The sequence below is a fragment of the Sinocyclocheilus anshuiensis genome, unplaced genomic scaffold (genome assembly GCF_001515605.1).
Source record: "Sinocyclocheilus anshuiensis isolate Anshui unplaced genomic scaffold, SAMN03320099.WGS_v1.1 scaffold659, whole genome shotgun sequence".
NCBI classification, from domain to species: domain Eukaryota; kingdom Metazoa; phylum Chordata; class Actinopteri; order Cypriniformes; family Cyprinidae; genus Sinocyclocheilus; species Sinocyclocheilus anshuiensis.
In genome coordinates, this window is record NW_015549698.1 from 692,746 (window position 1) to 711,563 (window position 18,818).

The following is an 18,818-nucleotide window of genomic DNA, read 5'->3' on the forward strand; positions in this document are numbered from 1 at the left end:
TTACCTTAGTGTCCTCCTTTACCACCTAAAGCCAATATCCTGATCTTCAAGCAAATGGAGATGAATGCAACATTTCTGAATAACATCCACAAATCTGACTTGTGATGCATCCTAGATTCATAAATCACCCCATGTTCATTCATTTAGGCCAGAAGAAAACTGGTCCCTGACTGAACCTGGTTTCTCTGTTTCTGTCATCTAGTGGAGTCTGGGTTCCTTGTCACTTTCACCTTTGGCTTGCTTAGTTGGGGTTTAAAAGACACAATATTCAATAATATGAATGTTCATTTATTAATAATAATTTGACTGCACTGACTGTTATCGGATGAGGACACTCAAGTGAATCGAGCTGAATAAAAGCACTATTATCTTCTCTAGAGCTGCTTTTTAGCTGAATCCAATTTGTTTCATAATTGACCAATCAACACTGTTATTGAACTGATCTGAATCAACATTGAACTGACTCGAGCTGAATAACGACACCTGACTTCTGTAAAGCTGCTTTACAGAATTTGTCTCGTATTAGATGACATTTGCATCATTGATTCTGTTTTTTTTTTTCTTTTCTGTTTATTACTATGAGGCTGCTTTGAACATCTGTTGCATGAAGCTTTATAAATAAAGGAGAGTTGACTTGACATGTGTTTAAGCTTTAAAACAAGAGAATACACTGTTTCATGTGAGCAGATCAGGCAAAACTTTATTTCCCAAAAACACTGTATTTTACACTACTCAGGAGATACAAGAAAAGCATCAGCCAAAAGTTCATATAATCTACAATAATGTATTGTATTGATGTCTTGATCTATAATGCATAAATATATTCATAAAAATAAATCATCTCAAACGTTATTTGAAGAACATAAGAAATGCTTCCTGTAACAGAAACAGAACTGACTGGACAATAGAAACTCTTATTCTTTTTTTTATAAGCATAAAAATGATTTTCCACCTTAACTTTTTAATTTATTGATTTATAATGCACTTAATTTTAGCACATCATCAATATAGCTTTTAATGTCATAGTGGAAAAAATCTGAAAAGTACTTTCTATTAGTAAAAATTCACTTCTTGCCTTCTTGTTTTAGCATAAGTAAATTATTTCTGAAAATTCATTCTAAATGTTTTCTCTAAAGACTTGTTTACTCTGGACATTTTTATTTACTCTGTGATGTGAAACTTTATGAAATTATATACTTCCTGAAAACATTGAATTAAACATGACATATTTTAAAATAGACAGACTTTTCACTTTTTAAATCATATTTTTGCCTTTACTAGTTCATTTCAGTGGTTCTGAGGTCTTAAAAATTTAAAGTACAAATATTCCATGTAGTCCATAAAATAATATTCACTCAGTAACATGTAAATAATATGCACAGTAATAAAAAAAGCTGTTTATTACTAGTTTATTACTATTGAGTTTATTCAGCTATTTTGACACATGATCAGATCATGACACATAATGCCAATATGCTGCATCGACAGACATAAGTAAAACATACTGTATTTTATGCTTAAACATGCTGAAGATCTCATGTTAGTGTACGAAACTATATGAATGAATAAATAAACTTCAAATTTGTTCCACATAAATATTACAGATTTAGTCCATTATATGAGGGCAACTGGATTTGCTATATTTTCAAGGGTCCTACGAGATTAAAATGGATTTTTTGAGTTTTTCAGGATCTAAAAATGCATGACCACTCATTTCAAAAAAAGGAAAAAAGAATCAGCCGTAAATAATACTGTAATAATAACAATAATGTTGTATTTAAATAATATTTTGATCTATGTTACTCATACGCTTATGTATTTAAAAATTCATGCGGTGGACAATCACATCAGTACAATTTACAGATTTTACTTGAAACTGCTAAACAAATCTGAATAAGCAATTTGATATTTATTGACAAAATCTATGTTCTTTGCCATTCAGACTAAAATATATACGGAAAATGAAAAAATAAACCTTTTCTTTGAGGAGAAAAAACCAGTGCATCATGTCAACTGCCCACATACAGTCATATGTATTCACTTATTGCTGAGAAGCAAGCGTAATAAAAAAGAAACAGATTTTCATAGGTAATCTGTATTTCCCAGACTTACACAAATGTCATATAATGTAAAGGAGCAGCAGTCATTGTGAGTAGATGGACCAGTATATGATGTTGAAGAGTGTGTAGGCTCCAGGGAAGATGACCCTTGAGTATTTGTCTATGGCATGAGTGTCTATATATAAGCTGCTGCTGGAGCTTACAGCAGGTCTTTGAGCTCCCTGCTCATTATCCAGGACCAGATGAACCAGGAACTGCTCCTGTTTGTCTCCGTTCAGCTCCGACATGCCGTAGTTCCCTGTGGTCATCATGTCCATGTCGCTGTAGCTGTTGCTCATCATCATCTGACCAGGATGGGTCATTCCACATGTACACGGCAACTGCTGCATAACACAATCACACATTATTTGTAACATCACATGATCTGAATTAAAAGGGGTCATGAACTGAGAAACCTAAGTTCCCTTGATCTTTTGACAGATAAGAGGCCATTGTACTATAAAACATCCTGTAAGTTTCAGAACTCAAAACTTTCTTGTTAGTATAAAAACAGCTTATATTGAAGGCAGTCTGCCAAAATAACAGCTTTTGTAATGTTCTACTCTGTGATGGATAAGCACTGCCTCCGCAGATCAACGCCTGCTTCTACATCACTGCCTGTTTAGCCCCGCCCATTGCTTCTACATCGCTGCCTATTTAGCCCCGCCTACCGATTCCACATCGCTGCCTGTTTAACCCCGCCCACCGATTCTACATTACTGTGTTTAGTCCCGCCCACCGATTCCACTTCGCTGCCTGTTTAGCCCCGCCCACCGATTCCACATCGCTGCCTGTTTAGCCCCGCCCACCGATTCTACATCACTGTGTTTAGTCCCGCCCACCGATTCTACATAGCTGCCTGTTTAGCCCCGCCCACAAATTCCACATCGCTGCCGGTTTAGCCCCGACCACCGATTCTACATCACTGTGAATTGAGATGGGTTTCTCTGCTAAAATGCTGTATTAACCACAGAAGAAGAAATCGTAATAAATGATAACTAAACTGTTATAGCTTACCCTGTTGCTTTGCGTCCTCTCTTTGCGCTCCTGCAGAGTGGACAGGTAATTGACAGCGGCGTACTCGGATCACAGACAGGAAGACAAAGACGAAGCTGACCCACAGGTAAATGTCCACAGCTTTGATGTAGGAGACTCTGGGCATGGAGGCGTTCACCCCAGTGATGATGGTGGACATGGTGAGCACCGTGGTGATACCTTGATAAAATCAGCACATCCTGTTAAGATCTGCATTCACTCCAGTGATGATGGTGGACATCGTGAGCACCGTTGTGATGCCTACAAAGAGATCAGGTTGATCAGTTTATTGTAGACATTTTATGCAGCGTAATGAAATGATGAAATGACACATGCTTAAGTGGTTTGCAGCAAGATGCAATTACACAATTCATTTGAAACATCTCACCCAGAGGAACCCGTGCAGGAACAGCTCGCCGGTCGATCCAGAATGACACCCATGACAGCATGACCATCAGAGTGGCAGGAAAGTACGTCTGAAGCAGGAAGAAGAAGATATGACGACGCAGAGTGAAGTTGATGTAAAGACGATTGTACCAACCTGCAGAGAATATTGAAGAGAAAAACCTAGCCAGTTTTAGTCATTACAAAGCACCAGTGATCAAGGTGTACAGCAGGGTTATTGAATTCTGCTCCTGGAGGGAAACTTAGTCAAACACATCTGCCTGTGATAATCAAGTAATACTCAAGACCTTAATTAGCTGGTGCTGATGTGTTTAATTAGAGTTGAAACTAAACTCTCCAGGTTGTGGCCCTGCAGGAACAGAACTGAATATCCCTGCTAGAGACTGAATAAACTCAAACTCAAAAACTGCACATTCATTTCTCTTTTTTTTAAAGCTAGTTTGAACATCTATAGCAGTTTATTGTAGAACATTCTTGCCTTGATGCTGATCTCTCAATAAATAGCTTGTTATCAGTGTTAATGTTTACTATATTTGAATTCAATTTGAAGTAAATTTAAGTAAGCAATATGAAATTATACTAAGAATTATACTTCAATCATGACAACTCTCTGAAGATTTTTAGCATGGTGATGGATATGACAATGTTAATGTATTTGGTCTTGGCAGAATAGATCTGCTACGCTGCTGCTGCTGCTGAATTGCTGCTGCTGTTGGTTATTGCTGTAGTTGTAGATTATTGCTGCTGCTGCAAGCAAGTACAGGAACTTGCTACTGCCAATGCATACGGCGATACGGTGCCGTGAGTATTTAAGACATACTGCTGCTGCACAAATAGCATATAAAATAACCCCCCAACAAAGCTGGAAGAAGAAAAAACAATTAAATATGTACTGTATGCTGCTGCTATACAATAATATGCTTTAAATCATCCCTATAAGGCAGAAGAAATATAAAAGATAAACCCCCCCAGAACAAGCAGACCTATTGCCAAGACATATGTACTGCTGCTGCTGCGGAGAGCCATGAGACTGTGTGTTTGCTATCAATGTGAGCCTGGGCCGGCTTTGCCGAATGGCTTAACACTAGTGCACTATTGCTGTGTGTACCTGATCGGTTGACCAGATAGCTTAAACTAGTGACCTGAGTTAAATGTTTCTGGGCTAATGGAAGGTAGACCGAGATAGAAACGCGCACTATGTGTGTCATTAACAAACAGGAATCACACTGTAGGCTGATAGATGAAGTAACCCCCAGCAACCACCTGGCTCAGGCTCAGGCGGCCTGAGCAAATAGCTTTAAATTTGTCATTCAAGAGTTTTATTTTTTATTTATTTTTTTCATTAATGTTCATCAATGTTACTGCAATGGAAATACTTACCTTTAACTTTTTAATAAGCTAACAAAATATTTGGTGAAAGAATAAATCACTGTACACCCTGTAGTTGTGGTGTCATGTCCAGGACTAATTCTGCTTCAAAAGCAGCTGCTCATTTATTTTGATAATTTAAAATATTTATATTGCATATTAAGAACAATAATGTTTGCATTGTATGAACACATCATTGCTAAATGCATGGCTCATTCCAAATTAAAATTAGCAACATAGAAATGCTGTGCATGCTGCTGCTGAGAAAAATCTTGATGACTGAATGCCTATGCAAGCTGCTGCTACTGCACAAGAGACTGAACTGCTGTAAGCTCCATTAATTAGGCATATAAGTAGGCAAATGCCTATTTTACTCTAACGCGGTGTCACGTTACGATAGGTAAAGCTGTCCGCAATGTATGCAGTGTGATACGGCCAACGCAACAAAACTTCTGCTACTGCTGCTATTTATAATATTCACTAACATTTCAATACTGAGTTGAAGTACATGCTGTTGCTGTTAATGATATTCACAGTGTTGTAGTAGAAATTTACTGTGCAAGCTGTTGCGGTTTTAATATCTAATCAGAATTTGCTAAGCAAAATCTACTGCTGCTGCACAAAACCTGCTGTAAGCCCTGTTGAATAAGCAAAGTAATAAATGCCTATTGCACTTTAAAGACTTAATTTACCCTCCATGAGTTATCACTAAAATTTCATGCAACTAATGCGCTTTCTGCTGCCGCTGCTATATTAGCAACAATAATAATATGACTTGCTATGCATGCTGCTGCTAATATTATTTCTAACCTTGCATCTGTATTTGCTATGCATGCTATAAAATTTGCCAACATTGCGATCTGAATAGCTATGCATACTGCTGCACAAAAGTACTTAGAATTGCTACTGCCCCTTTATTAAATAAACAAACAACCAATTAATGCTTATTTCGCTTTGAAGAGTTCTATAAACCCTGTTGAATTGAATAGCAAAGTAATAAATGCCTGTTTCACCTAAAGAGTTCACTACCATCCAAGCATTATCTTATCACTGAAATTTCATGCAACTAAATGTACTTTCTGCTGCTTCTGCTATATTAGCAACAACAATAATTGGATTGCCATGCAGGCTGGTGATAATATTTCTAACATTGCGTCTGAATTTTGCTATGTGTGCTGCTGCTATTAAAATTCACTAAACTAGCGATCTGAATAGCTGCATACTGCTGCTACAGCTACACGAAAGTACTTAGAATTACTATAAGCGTCTTTATTAAACAATGAAATGCAAACAAATAATGCGTAGTTTTACAACTTGTATGTTTCCTAGTTTAAAAATGTCAATCTGACGAAGGCAATAATGCACTGAAATCAGAGTGAAGACCGTTTACTTATCTAGCTGTTGAGTTTCAGAGAAACTCTGAAAGTGCGCTGCAAAATTTCAAGTGAATGCTAGCCAGCTAAAAAATGCAAGGCAGTAAGCTCATTGGCTGCATATGCAACTGAATATCAGTTATGTTAACAACCCGTCAGCCTGCGCCATTTAGAGTTTCATGACTGAACTATACTGTATATTAAAATTGGTGATGCAAAGAGAGTAGAATCAATCTTCAATATTGTGAAATATATTCACGTGAGACAGATTATAAAAAAAAGAAGAAAACAAATGTATGGAAGGGGCCTGTTCAATTGGACCAAATGATTGGAGAATCCCTCACCAGATAGAAGTCTGTCATTTTACCACAAGATCCAATTATGACATTTTGATAAAAAAAAATTATGAGAAAAAAAGGAAACATATGAATGGATGAATTGTAAATCAATAACAAGCATTTAGAAAGTACACAGGGTCATGCCCACTTTAAATTAAAAAAAAAAAAGTGATGTTTTACCACTATTAGAGTGGTGCCAATGTGACATTTATTTATTTATTTTTTAATCTTTGCAAAGCATCCTGTTTTGATTTTCACAGTCAACTATAAACAGAAAAATGATTTTAAGTTATATCACTAGTTTAAGTAATGGGTGTCCAGTCCTGTTCCTTGAGGGCCACTGTCTTGTAGAGTTTAGCTCCTACACACACACCTGAAAGTGTCTAGTAATCCTGAAGGCCTTGATTAGCTGGTTTAGGTGTGTTTAATTGGGGTTCGAGCTAAACCCTGCAGGACAATGGATTGGACAGCACTGGTGTAAGTGAATAACTGTCCTAACGTTTCTACAACACATTCATTATGGTACTGTCAACTCTTTACTAACGATCACACTATCATCTCAATCAATACGAAATTATTTACATTATTACCATTAGCTTGCAGCAAATGTAGGTTCTTACTTTGGGTTGACACAGCATAATCTAAATCATGGGCTTTAGATTAATTTAAAGGGTTGGGAAAAGAAAATATGTCTGTATCCTTCTAGATACATTTTACTTTTACTTTACCTCTTACTGAACTATCTTTAACTGTTGAGGCCATGCCGTTTTGGTTATTTTTACATTGCATCAAAAATGACAAATAGCTGCTTTATCAGTCTTTACTAGTCAGGAATTATAGTATTATGAAACATGACTTAAATTACATGAGACAATACAGAGGATGGTAATGACTGTGACATACCTGTGCTGCTGTAAAAGGCTAGTTTTGTGGTGGTGTGAAACTCCCGAATGAGAAACTGAGAGAGAGAGATCTTCTCATCCGTCTGCAGAGATTTGTTTCCTCTCTTCCAGTACAGCATGAGGTCATCATCAGTATAGGCATCTCCAAACAAAATAACACAAATACATATGAACTCACAAACACGAAATAAACACAGAATATCCTGCTTTACTCCAAAATACATGACATGAAAATGTTTACATCAGTTGCGTTGTGTTTAGACTCACAGCTCTCAATCTCCAGTGAGCATGTCTGGGTGTCCAGGGGAAAGTGACCAAATATTGAGAAAGAGATCCATATTGCACATCGCTGTGACTGTAACCCTGTTGAATGTGTTTGGAGTAATTAAAAATTGTGTCACAAATCCACAATATAGATATATGTCTCCTTTATTTTAGCAGTTTCAACTGTAAATGATTATACTAAAGGGGGCTGTAACCCCATGAGGAATTAATAAGTAAATAAAATATAAAAAATCAAATGTTATTTCATAATTTCATTCATAATAATCTTATTTATTTAAAGTGGGATGAATCTTGTTAACAAATAGGCTTTGAACTGATCTGGGACCCTGCATTTTTGCTATCATTTTCAATATGCTATTATTTCAAATAACCTTTAAATCAGTCATTAACTCTTACACCAAACAAGCAACATAGGCTCATTAGAAAAATATCTCCAATAACTCCAAAACGGTACCTATACATACAATTCACTGCACAACTTTAATTCCTTTTACACAAATTATACTGTCATATACTGTAAACTTGCTTGGTAGCTCACCTAGTACAGTACTGCATTTACATTGTGAAGTGCTCGACTACAAGTCCCATGAAACATGAATCAAAAATAAAAGAGCTCAACGACTTGTAGAAGTGGGCTAAAATGGTATGGTTGCTTTAGCAAATGTGTTTTTATCATGTTTGCTTTTGTTAACATTATTAGTTTAGGCTGGGATTTAGTGTAGGTGGTATGTACAGTGCCTTGCGAAAGTACTCATACCCCTTCATATTTTTTCACGATTTGATACATTGCTGCCTTATGTTAAACTGCTTTAAATTACATTTTTTCCACATCAATCTACACTCTATACGCCATATTGACAAAGCGAAAACAGAATTGTCACAACTTCGTAAATGTATTAAAAATAAAAAACTGAAATAAGTACATTGTATAAGTATCCATACCCTTAACTCAGGGGTTCTCAAACCTGTCCTGGAGGACCCCTAGCCCTGCATATTTTGTATGTCTCCCTTATCAGACACACCCAATTCATGTCTTGCAGTCTCTACTAATGAGCTGATGAGTTGAGTCAGGTGTGTTAGATAAGGGAGACATACAAAATGTGCAGGGCTAGGGGTCCACCAGGACCACTGCCTTAACTAAATATTTAGCTGAAGCACCTTTACAGCCCCAAGTCTTTTTTGTTTGATGCGACAAGCTTTGCTCATCAGCATTTGGCAATTATCTGCCATTCTTCTCCTCACCTCTTCACCTATCAAGCTCTGTCAGGTCGGATGGGGGCAGATGCACATTTTCAGGTTTCTCCAGAAATATTTGATTGGGTTTAATCCCAGGCTGTGGCTGGGCCACTCAAGGACATTTACAGAGTTGTCTATAAGCCACTCTTGCTGTGTGCTTAGTTTCATTGTCCTGTTGGAAGGTGAACCTTCTGCCCAGTCTTTATTCAAAATCCAAGAGTTTGCATGTGTCTACACTGAGGAAAGGATTGAGTTTGGCCACACCACCATAAAGACTGGATTGGTGGAGTGTTGCAGTGATGTTTGTCCTTCTGTAGATGTCTCCTATCTCCACATATGATCGTGGAGCTCAACTAGAGTGACCATCAGGTTCTTGGTCACCACACCAACCAAAGCCCTTCTCCATCAGTTGCTCAGTTTGTCCAGGAGGCCAGCTCTAGGAAGAGTTCTGGTTGTTTCAAACTTCTTCTATTAAGGGTAACAGAGACTACATGCTTCTGTGACCCTTCAATGAGGCAGAGTTTTTTCTGAACTCTTCCCCAGATGTGTGGCTTGACACAACCCTATTTCTGAGCTCTACAGGCAGTTATTTTGACCTCAGGGCTTGGTTTTTGCTTTGATATGCATGTTCAGCTGTTAGACCTTTTATTAAGACATGTGTTCCTTTCCAAATCATACCCATTCAATTGAATTTGCCACAGGTTAACTTCACTCGAGGTGTAGTAACAAAATATGCAATATGAATGCTCCTGAGCTAAATGTCAACTGTCCCAGATAAGGGTATGAGTACTTATGCAATGGAATCATTTAAGTTTTTTATTTTTAATAAATTTACAAAGATGTTAAATTAATTAATACTTTCGCAAGACACTGTATTAGGGCATTAACCCTTTAGTGGCAGTTTCAGACTGCCACAATACGAACAAGAGTATAATACCTGTTCTGGATCAATTTAAGCACCAATCACAGGACATTTTACTATGAAAGTGTATGAAATATGCAAGAAGCCCTTCTCAAAAGCGTTCAGAAAAAGACATTAACTTAGGTCAATAACTGCCATTTGAGGCCAAGGATCAGGATTGAGGTGGAGATACTACATAGCTCCCCAAACAAAATAATGGAGCTACCACTGTACCATGATAAAAGGCTGGTGAAAAAAGGCTATGTCATTAGATTTGCACTAATTTATTTTTGCACAAACCAAGGATTTATTTCATTGAAACCCACAATCAGTGACACACACACCTGGATGGAGCTGCATGATCAAGAGCACTTGACAGCAATTCCTTTCATCAAGCAGAACCCCACAAACATAGGATAGAAATTAAAGATCGGGGACTTGCTCTCAATGTCTGTCTAATCCCATGAAGTAGCTCCCAATGCACACTTGTCCTGACACTGCAAACCCTGGAAGTCCCCCATTTTTTCTCTTTAGCAACTTTCTGTGCCTACTCCTCACTTTTCCTCGCCTGTATATTCTTTAGTAAAGAACGCCACCGTGCTAAAACATCTCATTGTCTGTCCCTTATTCACTTGAAGTATATGTTATTGCTAGTGGAGAATGCGGGCAGCTTTAATAAAAGCTTTAATGACTTCTCATTAACTCGCACATCTTACTCCTGCAGATCCAGCCTCCTATGCCGATCAGGGCTTGACATTAACACCCGCCAACCCGCAAAATGCGGGTGGATTTTAGCAGTGGCGAGTAACACAGTCACTCCCACTAGACACTTTGGCTGGTTGAATTTTATATACAGTAACAGAGCTTGACATCAATGCTTGCCTGGGACAAGTAGATGTTTTGAAAGGGCAAGTTAAAGACGATAATTTTACTTACCCGACCAGACAACTAATCTGATTAAAACTTCTAATTAGGGAAGCGCTGAAATTTCGGCGAGAATGATTCTTATTTTATTACATCGGTGTAAACGGCAATTGATAATGGATAATCCACAGTAACAAAGTCGTGCCAGTTGAGGCTCACGCAGCCTGTCTGTGAGAGAACCTCGTGGAGAAATGAAAACAAATTAACACAACTGCACACAGAAGAAACCTAAAAATGTAACTTAGTTTTTATATTTATTAGGGGTGACCCCGAATAGTCGAAGATTCGATGCTTCGATAGGAGGAGCCTGATTCGACTACAAATCTCACAGTCGAATATTCGCGGGGTGTTATGATCATGCCATTTTGACTATATGGGGGTGCTCAAATGTCTGATTTCACACAGAACTACTGGTTTTCTCCCAATAAGTTAATATACAGCCTATTAAAATAATGCTGTAAATAAGAATCTGAAAAGAAAGAAGCTTCAAATAAATATTTAAACATGCGTGAATAAATCCAACCACCCCTATAGATTTAAATTTCACTTTCCATAATCCGTGACCGACAGAGGAGCATCTTGGCGGCAGGGATTTAAAACTTTAACAAGACTCAAATTGTCACAGGCAGAGTGAAAGACTGGATTTTTTCTGGACGTTATGTTGTATAAATAACGAAGCATATTCTATATGAGATAGATGATGAGTTAAATCCCATTGATTAAAAACCTGCTATCAAATGCTTCATTCTACTGTTCATCTTCAGGGCGCGCAGCTCAAAACAGAAATGCAGAACATTAATAACTACTGTCATATACATAACATTATAATGAGAGCACTATTGTAAAAAATGTTGTGAATTCTTAGGGTTTCGCTGACGTTTAATGTTAACTATCTTTTAATCAAAACATAAAACATTATTTACCCCGTTTGTATCTGCGAGGCGTCCGTTACACATTTTCCGTGTGTGTTAACGTAATTATGACCGTCGAATGTCTGACTTGACTCTTGGAAATGTATTTTGCCCCGCCCCCAAAACGATTCGACTATCAGTCGAATATCGGCAAGATTCGAAAATTCCGATTCGACTATGAAAATCCTTAGTCGAGGACACCCCTAAGAGGCGTCCGTTACACATTTTCCCTGTGTGTTAACGTAATTATGACTGTAGAATGTCTGACTTGACTCTTGGTAATGTATTTTGCCCCGCCCCCAAAACACATGATTTGACTATCAGTCAAATATCGGCAAGATTCAAAAATTCCGATTCAACTATGAAAATCCTTAGTCGAGGACACCCCTAATATTTATAACATACAGCCTAGTTAAGCAACATGACGCGACCAAGAGAGTGAAGTTTTCCCTGAAAACCACAATTGCAAATTTGACATTTTATACAAGAGTTCAAACGAGCAGTTAATATACATTTTAGTTCAATATTTGAATTTTAATTTATTGAAAGGATATATTGTCAACTTTGACTGTTTTTGCTCGATTAGTTTAATGAAAATAGTTCCGAACAAAGATCAGAGCAGAACAGTCGCGCATCTCTGAGCAACACACAGCGGTCTTTTTCTGTTTCTTCTGCAGTGGAAAGATTGGTTTTGTTGATACTAATTTAATTTAATTGGTAACAGCCCTCTATTGTCCTATTATATTAAGTGAAATTATTAATAAAATGTAAGAATTTGATATGAAAGATGATGCATGCATTTAATACAGTTAGGGAAAAATGCCCTTTAAATAGTCCAAAAATGACCTGGAAATCAATTTAAATAAATGTTTGTATGCAGTATTAAGTCATATAAAACGTAATTTTCCAACAACAAAATTGTGGACAGTGAAAATGCTGAGTGGCTAGTAAATTTGGAAAACCACTAGCCACAGTGGCTGGTGGGCTAAAAAGTTAATGTCAAGCCCTGATGCCGATATATAGGAAATACATCTTCAGTTTGACATTTAAATGATTTTTAACTGGTGATTGAATGGCGTATAATCACTGAATAAATGATTACAGTCAGCCACTTATTACACAAATCTCTATTTTCCTTCCACAGCATCATGCTGAGGAGGATGTACATGACCCCACCAATCTTTTCAGAGGCATGACAAAACCTGAAACAAGAAAACTGAACCAGTGTGTTATTGAAATTTCTATGGACCAAGTTCCTGTCTACACAGCCAGAAAACACATATCCTGGCAAATGTTATAACAGTTTAACCTCAACCATCTGCTTCCAAGTCAAAATTATTTAATGTACACAGAAATTCTTCACATCTATAATGAAACACCTCATAAGAGAAACTGTCGCACAACTGATCTGAGGACATGAAGAGAACTCTGCCGCACATAAATAAATCATGGAAACTGCAACCATGGTGTCTTGGCTGTTGTGGAGATAACACACACGCATCACACAGCTAAGAAGCCTTTGAAGAAAAATTTGGAGAAAAATGGAAGGAAAAAAAATCCATGTTTTGGGCACAATCTCCACTTTTCTGTGATCGAAGCATTAGGAGTAGACAGGGTGTCTGCATATCTCCAACAATGTTTTTTTTTATCAAGGTGCCGCTGTCGGTGGAGTCAAAAGATAATTACATCATCATTAACCTGCAGGCTGCACTCTGCGAGTGGGGCTGCGAGATATTAATAAATAAAAAGTGTGGGGCTGCTGTGAGTGCAGGCAGTCTATAGGCAGCATCCATATTTCAACCCAGTGGCATGACAACACTGGCCCTCGTGGCCAAAAAAAAAACAGACCGGCCCACCAGGAATTCTCCTGGTGCCCCCAATTAGCCAATCTTGATTTGTAAGCAAATGCAGCAGCCTACCTTGATTCAATGTTTGACAGCATTGTGGCAAAAAATTAAGTCAAACAAAGTTTCTATGAGGTGAGGAAAACAGATCCGCTTGGTCTTGGACCAGTAAATTCAAGACTGATTTGAGCTGCTTTCCAGGAGAGAGTGCCACGTTGATGTGATTAGCTAAACGCTGAGCTCTTGGTGTACAACCAGATGCCAGAAGTAGGAGAATCCACTTTTTTATGGAATAAATAATATCAAAACCCTACCCTACCTGATAAGGAATTAATATGAAGACATTATGCATTCAGAAAGTATTCAGCTCTCTTCATTTTCCCACATTTTGTTACAGTGCAGTCTTTTTTATATTTTTTTATGAATTTGTAGTTATGGTTTTTGATTTGTCATTTTGGGTGTAGACTGATGTAAAAAAATCTATTATTAAAAGCATTTTAGATTAAGTCTGCATTAGTCTGCATCATAACAAACTGTGGAAAACGGAGGGGGTTAGAATCCTTTCTGAATGCACTGTATATAGCAAAACCCTACAGATCAGCCATCTGGTCTTGGATAAAAGGACAGATACTAGATGAAATGGTTGAGAGGGTGTAGGGAGGAGCTGGCCTTGACATAACAGATTGACTTATAGATTGCAAATTGAGATGTACATAGAAGAATAAAGTAATTTAGTCCAGCAGACTGGGTGTGGGGAGGGTTCTGAGATTAAAACTCACCAATGAGCCAGCTTTGTGTCTGAATCTACATGTGGCTTGCATAAATCCCACAGATTCCCACATATTAATCCATACATTCACTCATCTAGAGCAAAAACCAGGATCAGCGCCTCCTAGAGATGACAGATCTTGGTCAACAAAAAACGTAATAGCAAACATGGAGATACTAAATGTCAAAAAACTCATTGTTGGTTTATATCAAAGAGCGTTGATGGAAAAACGAGATCTTTTTGTTTATTGAGCAAATCTGAGTCTCTGAGTCTCTATGTCATACATTTACAGCAAAGCTGGATGCAACATAACTTTTCTGATGGCTGGCAATCTGTTTCTCGAGCTTTGATTTGGATTAAATTGAGCGTTTCCACTGTTTGGAGAGGTCAATTGTTAAAAAGAAAAAGCCAAGCCTGAATAAAATGTCAGAGCTTTGTGGTACGATCCTCAGAATGCATGTGGGTGTGAGTGATCTGTGACACTTACCTCAAGCTGTAGAGCACTTTGCCATCAGGATGCACTCGGAGCATGACGTTCTCCATGGTGGTGTCATGGATGAAGGATCGTTTGGAATGGACAAAAAATATGTCAGGTACCCAGATTTTCTTCACCAGCCGGCCATCAAAGGTCATGCTCTGGTTGCTGTTGCTGGGAAAGGACAGTCGCTCGTCCTTCCAGTAATGTCTCAGGTACAGGGTCATGGTGAAGTCCTGAAGCATACGATCCAATCAGCCATTCGTCTTAACATAAACAGTTTAAACAGTAGCCTCATTTCTATCCCAAGAGCCCTCTATATAAGAAAAAAACAGGCTATTTGTCAACACATCTAGGGTGCTTGGAAAGGTTACTGGTTGCTGAATTTGAGCTTTTGCCCTAATCCAAATCCTGTGGCACAATCTCAGAGTGGAAAAGATCAGGATAGCACTGAAGCATTCATGATGCACTCTGAAATCTCTAAGCCATATTTAAAAACACACGTGTCAGTCTCCTACCATATCTACTTCAGAGATGGTGTCCAGACTCTCAAGCTGAACATCAACACCCACGGGTATCGCAGGCCCTGAAATGAAGAAAAATGAGCTTTAAACAGTCTTCCAGTGCACTAGTTGTAAAAATTTGATAGATTTTAACTTAAAGGGGTCATATGATGCAATTTCAAGTTTTCCTTCACCTTAGGACAATATTTTCATAACCTTTAATCTGGGTTTGATCTGACCATACCCAGACAGCAACATAGTGTTGGCCCAGATCCGGCCCACATCTGGCCCATGTGAAATCCATGCGGGCCAGATGTGGGCCGGATCTGGGCCGAAATGGTCTGCTGTCTGGGTAGTATTTACAGTTGGTGTGAACTTTAGTGAAGATACGGGCAGATAAGTGAACGCTTGTGGCACAGAGCCACAGTAAATCAGTGTCATAATCGGGCCTGAGCTTATGTAAAGCTGATTGCATGTGATGTCAGTTAAAATCCTACACAAATCTGAGTCTTGTGGTGTTTATTAAGATCTGCTGGTATTTCGTATCGGGCGCTGGGTTATATTTAACCCAGCATTTTTTAGAGTAATCGTTGATTGGTTTTGATTTAACATAAATGCAACAATAAAATGTAATGATTACATTTATGTGTTAATTTATATGCTCTTTAGCATAACCAGCGATAAACTTTATTATTTACTGTATATCTGTTATGATTAAAATAATTAAACTAGAATACATATTTTGTTTTAGACGACTTTTCTGCATAGCCCATCATTTCTAGCTCTATAGGAAGCCTGGAAACTCTTCAAAAGTGCTTTCTATCTTCTGTTTTTGGGGCTCAACGCATTCTTCTCATCTTACCTCCAAAGCCAGGCCTCATGGTGAAGTCATGGCCATCTAACTTGAGGAGCTGTTCTGATTTCGTAACGGGAGCTTTTGTGACATCTGGACTTTTCATTGGTAAAGTGCTGTTAAACACAAAAAATCACAGTAAATGTCAAAACAGTTCCAATGCAGAATTGGTTGACTGGTTAATTAATATACTAATACTACTTTATGTTACATTTAAAAAGCAAGACTGTAAACCCCTTCATTTTTGCATGACATCATACAGTAGCTGTTGAAAAATCACTTTTCAAATATTATTACTTTAATGTTCACTCAACCATCTAGAAGTTGCAACAGTACGGGGAGCTTGAAACTGAGACCTCTCACAAATCTAAGCAATGTGGTTATATAGATATGATATTTTTATAAAAGTTGAGCAAATTAAATGAACTGTATATTTGTGCTATACCTGCCAGGTTTACGTGCTTCTCTCTCTGTTCTGGTGGTTTCTCGTTTGGATCTGATAGGATGCAGGATTTGACATTATTAGATATCAGAACATAACAACAACAACAAGTCAGAAAATAAATTAGGCACTTTAATGATTATGCTGGATAAATAAATACATGAATAAATAGCAAGCAAGCATATTGTTTTAATATTAATACTCTTAAGGGAAGATCCATAAAGGGAAGAATTATATTCTGCATAAATACAACATCAAAAATAATCAATGTAACAATGTGAGTGAAAAAAAATAAAATGTCTTTGTTTGTTATTTCCCTCTTTTGCTTTAATGATGCTAGAACTATTGATCATAGTTTGAGAATGTTCCGAACAGCATCTTGTGTGTTTTAGCAGAAGCAAGAAAATCTGAGCATCTGAACAAAGGATTTCACATCATCAGTGACACACTAATTAAAGAGCTAGAAATAGTTCATTATGTCATGTTTCATTGTTCTATTTTTTAAAGATTTTTTGTTATATAAATATATAGAGAGAATGGCATTATCTGCATGAATTCAGCTAAAAAGAAGTTGTGCAGACACGTTTATTTAAAGTAGGCTAATATATTGTGTTATAGATTATTCCTTTTCCGATATTTTCAACTATATGGCACAGAAGAAAAAAGAGATTTGTTAATAAACCAACGAATTCGTCCAAAACTCATCACTCACTGGAAATGGCACATCGACATCCCATCTACCTTTCAGCGCGCGTCTACACCTTCCTTTTTTTTCCACGTTTGTCATGAAGAATGGTTGAATGCATGAGTGAGGTGATGCACTCACCTGGTTTGGCTGCTATTTACAGTTGGTGTGAACTTTAGTGAAGATACGGGCAGATAAGTGAACGCTTGTGGCACAGAGCCACAGTAAATCAGTGTCATAATCGGGCCTGAGCTTATGTAAAGCTGATTGCATGTGATGTCAGTTAAAATCCTACACAAATCTGAGTCTTGTGGTGTTTATTAAGATCTGCTGGTATTTCGTATCGGTCATTAATGCATTAATGATAAAAATAGACTGAATATTAATCCATATGCACCACAAATAAAGCCAATAAAGTAATATAAAGAGCAAGTAGAAATCAACAACAACAACAACAACAAAATAAAGTATACTCTAAAAAATGCTGGGTTAAATATAACCCAGCGCTGGGTTAAAAAGGGACAACCCAGCTATTGGGTTGTTTTGACCCAGCGGTTGGGTTCAAAACAACCCAATAGCTGGGTTTGTCCCTGGTTTGGCTGCATGTCTGAAGCACCTGTCCGCGCAGCTGCAGCGCTCCAGTGGAGAAAAAACACGCGCAAAGCAGAAAGCAGACATCAGCGTGCATGATGCCCACATCAACCTACAGCCACGCAAATCCCGTTAAAACTTATTAAAACAGCACTGGAGGACTCTTAAAGACGATCCATTGCCACCGTGCAAGCCTGTGAGGACGTGCCATGTACCGCACTCAGATGCGTTTAATCTGCGTTAATAATGTGAAGGTCAGATCTGCTGTCTGCTGCAGCCTTGCTGTCTCGCATCCAGGAGGAGCTTTCGCAGGTTAGAGGGTGAAACAGACATTTGCTGGCTGTATATTATGTAATGTTCGGTGGGTATTATGTGCTATCTGAATTACACTTACATAATCGAGTGGTATAGTCACTCAGCATTGTTCTAATTTCCTCCAAATGGTATTTCTGGTGGTGGTGGTTAGGACGATTCCAAGGGCCCGACGTCAAAGGGGGCCCCCCGAGGGCCATTTATGAGGGGTTTCTAACGATGCTGCATGCTTAAATAAACTTGTTTTCCTTCAGCATTCACATGAATTGCATGTCTATTAAACACACTTTCCACATGAGTCCTAGGGTCTGGTTTGGGTCTCTGTGTCAGAATCCTTTAGTTTCATGATATCTACCTTGTTGTTGTTGTTCTAGTTTTGTTTTACCATGGGCTGTTTTTGTTTTCAGTTCGTTTGGCTGTAGTCTGGCTTCACTTGTGTTTTTGCATGGACAAATTTAGATTTGTATTTTCCCCTTTTATTTATGAAGAGTTTGAGTTCAGACAGCCTGTGCTTGAGTTCTGTTATCAATCAGCACAGTGTGAGTACAATGAATGTTCAGATTTGAT

The 18,818-nt window shown here is 37.9% G+C and overlaps 1 pseudogene; it reads right to left on the reverse strand.

The window, feature by feature from the left end:
- Positions 1-2,143: 2,143 nt before the first annotated feature.
- Positions 2,144-18,036, reverse strand: LOC107660515 (gamma-aminobutyric acid receptor subunit rho-1-like; annotated as a pseudogene).
- Between the last annotated feature and the right edge of the window lie 782 nt (positions 18,037-18,818).